At 47.8% G+C, this 10,334-nt stretch overlaps 1 protein-coding gene across 1 annotated transcript in view; it reads left to right on the plus strand.

The window, feature by feature from the left end:
• The first annotated feature begins 635 nt into the window (after positions 1 to 635).
• Positions 636 to 10,334, plus strand: part of LOC119431886 (G-protein coupled receptor-associated protein LMBRD2B) — a 235,491-nt gene continuing 225,792 nt past the window's right edge. Inside the window, exon 1 of the mRNA XM_049656867.1 lies at positions 636 to 925. The gene's annotated coding sequence lies outside the window, so the exon portion shown is untranslated. The remainder of the gene's footprint in view (positions 926 to 10,334) is intronic.

Below are 10,334 nucleotides of genomic sequence, written 5' to 3' on the forward strand. Positions count from 1 at the left end.
GCACCACTCGTTTCAAGCATACAGCACGAACTGAGGCCTCATGGCGTTCTGCCACCACAGCTGCGCCATTCGTTTCAAGCACAGTACTTGAACCACACATTCAGCGCTGAACCGTGGGCGGTCGACGCAGTCACATTTTTATGACTTGTAGAGAGCAGCATATCTCTCGACGTCCGTTATGCAAAGGCGGACGAGGTTCGCTGAACTGCACTGCCGAGGCGCTACGCCACTTCGACATTTCAATCGTCACCACCTCCGCATTGTGAAGGAACACGGATCACACAACGCAGGTTCTGTATTGCCAGAGCTCACCGAGGCCAAAGCCGCAGTGCCACACAAGCACTACTCACGGCTTTCCGCCAAGTAACACAGAACCTACACCAATACACAAGCAACGCAAGCACAATCACACACGCAATGTTGAACAACGCGCGGTGGGCGCGGGCCAGAGAACGATCACCACAGAACACCCATACAAACTCGATCACGCCGAGAACGAACACGCCATCCATGCCGTCGTCACTTGGCGCCACCATCGCGCCTTCTCAAAAGTCCCTAAATGATCGTGTCCCTAGGTGCCTAGGATCTGGTCACGTGAGGGATTTTTGTACGACATTTAGACGCACGCGGTGTTCTGTGGTAGCACCATAGCCATAGGTAGCACTACTTTTGCACCGCAGCGCATTTGCCGTTGGCAACACATCTTGCGTCGCAGGGAAGCACACACGCAGGGCGCCGCCATGGCGTCTATGTTGGCACTCTAAATTTCACGATCCCGGCACTAGTCCCCATATTTCTCAGGATGTATTCATAGTGAGGTGCTCATAGTATCCTCACCGAGCACCGGTGGTGACGACCTGACGCACTTTGAACGCGCTTGCATCGTAGGGGTCTGTGCCCATCTCGTCGTGACTGCATCGCCAAGGTACGTATACTTTGCAATCGCCCTTTAAGGATCATATGCATCATCTTCTGAAACATTGACGTTACCGATGCCAGTCCGAAGCAGACCCTCTTGAAGCGAAATAGTATGTCTTGCGTTATAAACGTCGTAAGATCACGATTTTTGAACTTGGTGGTAACTGATGGCATGCATATTCTCCAAGCTAAATCTAGCTTGGAGAATCGCCGTGTACCAGCCAAGCTGTTCAAAAGTTCCCCAGTTTTATGGCAGGGGAAAACTGTCCACTACTATAGCTTTGTTTGGCTCTCGTAGGTCTACGCACATGCGAATCGAGCCATCCTTGTTTCTGGCTACAGTTGATGAGACCCACTCTGAAAAGTCGACGCGCTCAATGATGTCCCGAGCTTCTAATTTTTGTATTTCTGCCGAGACTTGCTCACTAATGACGAGTGAGCTGTCACCTTGGCTGGCCACTATTGAACAGACGCGCGAACCCTGACCTAGTGAGTGAAACCTTTTACAGTGCTTAGCTTTTTTTCATACAAGTGCTCAAACTCGGAACATAATTCCCGAGGTAGCACAGAAGTTTCTTGCGTCAGTAGCAGACACCTGAGCGGCGACCCTTGAATCTTCATAAACAGAGCCGCGATACCATATAAACCACGAATGGTTGTTCCTCCAGGCACAACGTACAGAAGAACAGAAGTGCTATCGACCATGAAATGTAGCTGTAGCCAATGAAACATCCTTTTATAGGAATTGCTAGAATAATAGAGGAGCTGGACGGATGTTGTGCACATCGACGAGAACGGTGACGCACTGCAGTGATGTTGACAGAGTTCTTGTAGGGGTCCCCAAGCATCGCAATGGCGCGGTTGAACTCATTTGGGCCAGGAGACATCAACGTCCCTCCAGCGGCGCTCGAAGCCAAAAGGCGTGGGTCGTCCCGACATCAGAGTCTGAAGGATACATTCTCCTTCCAAGCCCAAGCAGTTGAACAGAATCACCTTCCGACGCATGGCAGGTAGGTCGGAGGTGCCGACACCAACTTGTAGTTCTTGCAACGCTTGAATCCATTTCTCCCGTGGGATGACTGGGTGTCCAGGTGAGGACAGGAAAGGGGGTGGCGGTTGTAGCCCCGAAATACTCATCGTAGAGTGATATACAGCAATCGAAGGCACAGATGAAAGGCAAGTCGGTAGCACATGAGCTGTTGAATCCTCATCGCCAAGTATGTTGTATCGTGCATAACACTCAGTGCGATCTCAATGGATCTCAATAAACCTGACCTTTTATTATCTCTCATCTTTCTTTTTTTCAGGCCGTTCCGAGCACGTGTCTTCTAATGGCGTTGCAGTCGGCAGTGACGCCTCATATGTATAACAGTATACTTTGTAATTGCCCGGTATGCCTGCAGAATTAATGTGCAATTAACGTGAACAGTATTGTCGTTTGCCGTGATCCCTTAATTGTGCGCGAATGAAAGTGACACTCGCAGTTCCAACACCTAAGCATATTATTGAAGGTGTATACTACACCGTACAGTGCTGGAAATAATATAGGCATTTCTTATTTCTAGTGAACAGGCGTGACAAGTCGTTGTGAAGTGGTATGGTTTCGAAACGTGTTCAGCGGGTGCATTTGTTCAACCTCCATGATACAATGCCTAACTGAACGAGGACATCGACAGAGCTGTCTCTGTGTGTTTCTTTTGAACCAGCTAGCCTGCCAACGGGTTTTCCTGTCATCGAGATGGCGCAGATGTTCCATACATGCCTTCCGACGTTATGCCACTTAGGACGGAATCTTACAGAGCTCACCATTTTTGTCACTGTAATCGATTTTTTAATTTGGGCACGATTGAGGATGCGTTACATATGTAGATTACTCACTGATCATTGCCGCCGTGTTGAATGTGGTAAGCTTATAATAAAGAATGTGTAAAAGTGGTGAGGTAAAAAGCAACATCGGTGCTGTAGCTTCGGAGCTGCCTTGGTGGCAAGTGACAGAATGGGGGCTGTGTAAAAAGCGTTCTACACTAGTTGTTTATTTAAGCTCGTGCTTTTATTTGGTTATGATCAGTAGTACAAAGAACAACAGTGTGAACTGTGGGTAGTTGTGCCTGGAGGTCCTTCCTGACAAAAGATTCCTCACCGACAGAAGTGCAGCTGTGCTGTTCACACTCGTCGTTTCTCGAGGCTGGGAGCGTCGCCGTCACCTGGGACTAATGGACGAGCAATTAGTCCCCGGGCTACAATAGGTCATCGGCTTCGTGTGACGCTAAAACGGCAACGTTGCTCTTGGTGTGTTTCCGGGAAGCACCAGCCCCCCGCCCAACTACGACGAGGCCCGGCGTGCAAACCAGGAGCTCCCTTCCGAGACAACAACATCTGCCGCCCTCCCTGGAAATGGTAGCTTCCGCGAAATCCAGTCTCCTGATCGACAAGCTGACTGTCACGGAGAGGTCACCAATTCTTCCTAGGTGCAAATGTCAGGCATTTCCGTGGGAACAGCTTCGACGTTTGTTCCGAAGGTGCTACCCATTGCCTGGTATGCGGGGCAATCGAGCAACATTGGAGGACGAGCCTGGCGGAACGGCACCATATGATGGCGGGATTTCATGAACAGTTGACGACTGTGAATGGCCGAGAAGAACCACAGTGAAATCCCTCGATGAGTGATAGGGAGAAATGAGCTGATAAAAAGCGGGGCTTGATTGTGGGTAGAGGCTCGGAGATGTAACACTGGGAGGTATAAACGCTCGGACATGCAAAACATTAGCATGGAGCCCTTCGTGTAAAATACCATGTACAATTGTATATAAAACCCGTTTCTCATCTCTCTGGACCTCTATTTCTCCCAGTACCTGGCACGGCACTATCCATGGAACCTTCGTGACCGCTCCGACTTCACAACAGTGCTGCACAGGAAGCTAAGATATGCTGACACCATTTCTGAAACGCAAGAAGCAGTACGAAAGAATGCTGTGATTCTTACCTACATCGCATCTTCTATCGGCTGAGAAATGCTGGGCAATGGGCAGGTGTTTCTGCTCCAAAAGAACTTTCTCATCTGTGAGCCAGGATGTGCCCAGTTCGAAAGGATTCGCATATGCCCAGTGTCAAGCACAGAAACTGGTTTGTAGATTTCCTGTCAGGCATAGTTTATGATGTTCCGCTCACCTGTGGTCTCAAATATGTGAGGTGTTAAAATGTAAAGTGCAGAAGGGGGGGAGGCGAGGGTTTCCTGGACATTCATTGTAGGCAATGTGGTTGTACCCCGCAACCTTATAGAACCATGGTTGTTGCCAAGCATTGTAATGATAAAACAAGAGCTCATTGAAGCTGTTGCCATCGAAAAAGGTAATTGCATTACTAAACCCTCAGTTTCCTGGTGTCCGTCATGCTTGGGATGTGGTGTGGGTCATGTGCCATGGCAATTGACGTCATCACATCTCTAAAGGTGTTGATTATCATTCGTCTGTCTTTTGCTCTTAACAATGGCTTACGTATATCCACTGTGCCTGTTTGTATATATTTCGTGCTCTTTGAAAATATTGTTACGGTGGGTCGCATTTATTTACAGGATCGGAGATGATAGCTCAAGGTAGGCTATCTACGGAGGCCCTCGCAGTACAATCCAACTACATCTTCTTCTGTTTTCCTTTAGCACGTTTCATTTCCCCGTTCGTTCACTGGGCGAGTCAGTCAAAGGATCGATGGGGATCTTGAGGCATGTGACGTGAGTGAACTGTGTCTTTGAGCAGCGACAGTACTTGTGAGATGAGATTACATACGTAAGGTCGCCGAGGCGGTCAGAAATGATGACAGATCGGAGTACCGGGCCAAGAACTTCTGGCACAAACTGCGCTTGCAGAGCAGGGTTCTCAGCCACACAAGTTCACCTTTAGCGTAAGAAACATGTTGATGGCGGGGGTCATAGCGGTCTTTCAACGCTGTTGGGATGCCAGAGCGCATAGGTGGGATATCACGGGCCTCTTCTGCACGGCATCACTACTTGGCAACCGAGGATCCACTCCATGTAACGGAAGAATAGTGTCCAGATAGCTGCAAAGGGAGCGAGCGGGGAGAAGATAGAATGGAGGGCACCCAGTGATCACGTGCTTTTATTTATTTTATTTTATAAATACTGCAACCACCATGCGGTAATTTTAGCAGTGTGGTACAAACATAATGATACATCGGTATGTACAGAAATGCACAGGTTAATAAGAAAAAACTGTTACAGTTAAACCTGCTTATAACGAATCTCCATATAACGAATTCCTGGATATAACAAAGTTTTCCTATTCCCCGCCGGTTACTCTATATAAGCACATGAATTTGAGACCTCTACATAACGAAGTGGCAGTGGGAGACCCCCTCGAAATAACAAGTTTTCCCCCGCCGACAACCTAGAGATTTCGCCCCAAATTTTGTCATTTTTGCGCGAGCAGCAACCGGAAGCACCAGTCTCCACATTACGCAGGGAAAATGTGTCGAATCACACAATGAGTGTAGTCTTGTAGAAACTCTGGACTGAGGTTCAACTTTTATGCAGGCATCGTTGAGGCCTAGGAAGCCTTGAGCGTGACGATGCGTCAACAGGGCCCAGAGATTATGGTCACGATTCCTCTCGTATACTTCTCGATGTGGCATATAATAGGTGCTCGATCAATAGGAACATCCTGAAGTACCACTTACGCGTGCCCTAGCTCCAGGTATTTCCGAGTGACTGTGTCGTATCGCTCCAATAATCCTTTCTTCATCGATAGCCTCTTTGGCAGTTTTTGTAGATGGGTGAGTGCGGTATCACGGTTGTTTCCAAGTAGCTTGTAACATTCTGTTTAATCAAACATAATTGATCTGGGTGCCTCTTCTACCTCTTCGCTTGATCTTTCATGTGTGCTTCGTCATTCTCTTTCACGAGCATTACACAGGCCTCCCCTCTGTCGTCAACCCTCCTGGGTTGATATGGTACCACGTTGTTCACAGATGATGTTTCAATAACACCTTGTAGTCCACTGTAGCACAGAATCTTTAAAATGCCTTGCTGATGGTCTTGCAAGGTCTTCACAACCTTGTAGGGTCCTGTAAAAGGAGCCTTTGATCCTTGCAGACACCTCCAAACAAGTATGTACTCCCACTTGTATGTCCGGAGATTGGACTGAGTGCGGGCGGTCGTAATTTCTTTTCATTGCGGTCTTGTATATAACACGTCGATCTTCCAGACTTCTTTCGTTCTTGCAGCACCAAAAGATTCGTGATCCCCAACAGGTGGTCTGCGGGAAGCCATTCCGATTTGCCACGGTGCGCGAAGTACGGTGTGCACCCCGAGCCAGCCATGTGTGCGTGATTTTGGTGGTTCACAGCAGCGTCAAGGGCACATTTCCAACCGCCTTGAAAAGCCGGGTAGAGCACGATGAACTGTTTGACATCTCGTATCGCTCTCTCGGCGAGTCCATTTGCTTCTGGATGGTATGGTGCAGCGAAACGAAGCTCTATGTTCCTCTCGTGAGCCCAACCTCTCAAGCGATCACTTCTAAAAGCTGGACCATTGTCGGCGATGATTACTTTGGCGTGTTTAAACATATCTCGGTTAAGCAGCGAGATAACGCTGTTGGAATCTTCTTTTCCAGGCTTGCATGCCACCATGCGTGTGCACTCATCAATGGCCAGTAGAAAAGCTTGCGTAGTTTGTACTCCCTCCCCTTTTTCTCTGAGCTCCGCAAAGGCAAGGTCTCGAATGGCTTTTCTGAGTGCTTTTGGATAATCATTGCGCTTCCATGGGGCCTGAACTTCGCTTTGCAGAGCTGGCATTGATGGCACGTCTTCACATATTCCGAAATATCTTGTTTCATCGTCTTCCAGTGAAATCTTTGTCTAGTCTTCCAGTAGGTCCTCCCAAAACCGTCATGGCCACCGGATTCCGGAGAATCATGATACAGGCTTAAAATTTTTCCTACACTGTAGGCACGTGTAGCCTACCATTTTTTAGAGTAATCTCTTCCGTGCCGTCCCACAACATATGGGTGACATACTTGTTGTCATCTTGGTTCCTAATTAGCGGTCTTGACAAGGCATCTGCATCTGGTAATTTTTCTCCTGGCCTGTGAGCGACATCGAAGGCAAACTGTTGTATTTCAGTTACCCACCTGGCCAATCTTCTTTTAGGTTGCAAGAGATTAAGAATGTATATCAGTGCTTCGTTGTCGGTGAATAGGCTGAAGTGTTTGCCTTCCAGGTACGTCCTGAAATAACGAAACGCACAACTGCCAATGCTTCTTTTCCCTTCGTTGGGTAGTTAACTTCTGCCTTGGTGAATGAGTATGAATAATAGCCGATCATTTTGAGCTGTCTCTTCGGATGCTCACTCTCGTCCCGCTGGTATAGTACAGCGCCAGTACCATAATGGGAAGCATAGGTGTTTAGCCTGAACGGCTTCGAGAAATCCGGTATTGTCAGCACAGGGTCAGACGATATAATTTTTACAAGCTGCTGATACTTCTCTTCGCATTCATTAGTCCACACAATGGAGTATCTTTTGTGTTGGCAACCTTAGGCATTTGGTCTTTAGGGCGTAGTCTTTTATAAAAGCCCTAAAATGTCCAGCGAGACCCAGGAACACTCGAAGAGAATGCAAATCGATTTGTACAGTTTTGTCAGCTGGGAGATGCACTTGACGGACTCTTCTTTCGTGCTTTTTGTTTGTCCGTCAGATATTCTCCCTAGGAAGACAATGCTGTTCTTAAAGAATTCGCTCTTCTTCAAGTTAATCTTTAACCCAGCTTTGCTAAGTGCTTCTAGTACCCGGGATAGATGCAAGCAGTGGTCATCACGTGTCTTCGAATAAATGATGATGTCATCCACATACACGTTGCAAAAGATTCCGGTAAATTGGCTAAGCACGCTGTTCATGATGTTCTGAAACCATGCACCAGAATTTTTCCAACCAAAAGGCAGTCGGTTGTATTCAAAAATGTTGAAAGGAGTAACAAATGCCGTGAACGGTTTCTAGTCTTCTTGCAGCGGAATCTGCCAATATCCTTTGCAAAGGTCGATGCGGGAAAACCATGTACATCCACCTGTCTCATCAATAATATCGTCGATCCCTGGCATCGGGTATGGAAATAAATCAGTCTGACGGTTTACAAGTCTGTAATCAGTGCACATCCTGAAAGTGCCATCATCTTTGGGCACAATTGCAATCGGAGATGCAAAGGTAGATGTTGATTGCCGAATAATTTCAGCATCTAGCAAGCCTTGTCACTCTTCTTTTAGCCATTTCTTTTTTCATAGGACATCCAATAGGGCTTTCTTTTAACAGGTGTCGTGTCGCTGAGCTTGAATGGAACTTCACTTACTTTTGCTGCAGGAGGGTAAACTCCGATGCATATCGGCTCTGGGAACTGCGTCGGTACATCCTAACTCTCTCTGACCAATTTGAGACGTGTTTCAGAGTCCGCACACGCATTCAACTGGGATGTCTCAACCGGAATTTCAACGACGACTTCATCGCGCCATGAGATGTTTATCTTTAATTTTTTCAGTCCGTGGTCCAATTGTTCTGCAAACATGCATATTCATAAAAGTGAAGCCCCGTTGACGGGCTTAATGATGTACCATCAAAAGGTTCTGGCTTGATAAGTGCTTTCACCGCCTGCTTTGTTGATAGGAGTGTTGATGTCAATATGGTTAGAAGCTCTTACAGTCGCTGCGCTTGCTGTTTCCGATTTTTCAAAAGGTGTTCTATGAAGTGGTTGGCAGCTTGAGTTTCTTATTTGACTACGGTTGGTCTATTCAAACTGTCAATCCAGCGTTGGAAGTCAGTCACACGCATATGCACTCTGACTGAGCCAATGGATTCGAGATTCTCAAGCGATGAATTGGCTCTGTCGGCTAAGAAGGCCAAGAAGTCCAGTGTGCTGACCTTTTCAGGTAACTCGACGGCATTGTATCCATCTTCCTGGTAGTTTCCCACCAGTAAACGACCATCTTCATGTCGGGCAATGGCGAATGACACCCACATGGTTCAAAACTGCGACTTTGCAGCCGCACTGCTCCGGGCTGTATTGCGTTCTCGAGCGTCATTCGACGACTTTTGTTGTGAACGTCAATGGCCGATCGGACACAATTGCCCTGGAACGTCTCCAACCCGCCCCACCAATGTGCGACGCAACCCTGCTGCATCCATCGACCGTCCGTGACACCTAAGACCAACGACAAGACATGCCGCGTCACGTGGACTTTTCATCGTTCGTCGAACTTTCCTCCTCTCTAGGGAGGAGGCCCCTCTGTAGCGGCAGCAGCATCATCGTCGCATGATAATTACGTAGACGCTCGCGTTTACACGAGGAACGAGTGGCTGGCACGCACAGGCTAGCGTTCCAAACAGATTAAAAAATGCTACGCTAAGAGATCGGGTGTCGGTTTTTCCTCTCCCGCGAGAGCCCTGAGACTTTACGTGGTCGCTCGTCACCACAAGATGAACAGAACTGCTCCCAGAAAGCTGCTCATTTGTGAATGTCACCTTTAAATGTCGGCATATCACGATTCGGAAGCCTTGGGCCATTTCTGGGCATAGCGTCAGGAAATGTTGGGGTTGCATTCTGAGGAGCAGACTCCGTCGTACTGTCCATGCATTCCAAAGCGGCGATCTTGCAGCGAATCTCGACAAGCCTGCAGATAGCTTGATCGTTGATTTCTGCAGCAGTTACGTATTCTGCTTCGAGCTCATCGTCTGCAATGTGCTCTTCGAGTGCATCGGTAAGATTCGAGAGCTCGTACTTGCTAGCAGATAGACGCTCAAAAATACCTGAAAGCTTGGGCTTGTCCACGGTAGGATCTGTAAGTAGCAACCGAGCTTGCTGCAGAATCTTCATATTCTGTGCTCGTCGAGCCGACCGCTTGGTCTTGAGGCGATCCATCCGATAGCTCTTGATAGAGGTCTGGTCTCCATGTCGATCATGAACAATGCGTTATCCAGTCAGTCCTCGCCGCCCGCAGCGCGAAGCAGTGGAGTAGAAGGTCCTTGGAGACGTGCGATGGCGGTAATGAGTCCGCACACAGGTTTTCGGCACCAAAATGTAGAAAACTAGCCAGACGCGAAGAAACTAGACAGAGAGCTACTCATCAATCCAACTTCTTCTTCTCTTTGCAGTGCCCGCCTGTGTGCGTTTATTTCTTTTATACATGCACTATTTACACACAATAAGTGATGGTACTACACCGATAGCACACGAATGGTGGCAGCTGAATTTTTCGTAGCGGTCCACAAGAGTAAGCGAGTTACTAGCGATAATACATCGGTTGCTACAAGGTATTACAATGTGCAGTACAGCTGCATTTTAAGCCTTATGCACAGCAAGAACAAATCGTAACAGATTTGTTAGACCCACCCACGAGAGATTAGGCAGAAAATAACCAAACAT

This window comes from Dermacentor silvarum, chromosome 10 (genome assembly GCF_013339745.2).
Source record: "Dermacentor silvarum isolate Dsil-2018 chromosome 10, BIME_Dsil_1.4, whole genome shotgun sequence".
NCBI classification, from domain to species: Eukaryota; Metazoa; Arthropoda; class Arachnida; order Ixodida; family Ixodidae; genus Dermacentor; species Dermacentor silvarum.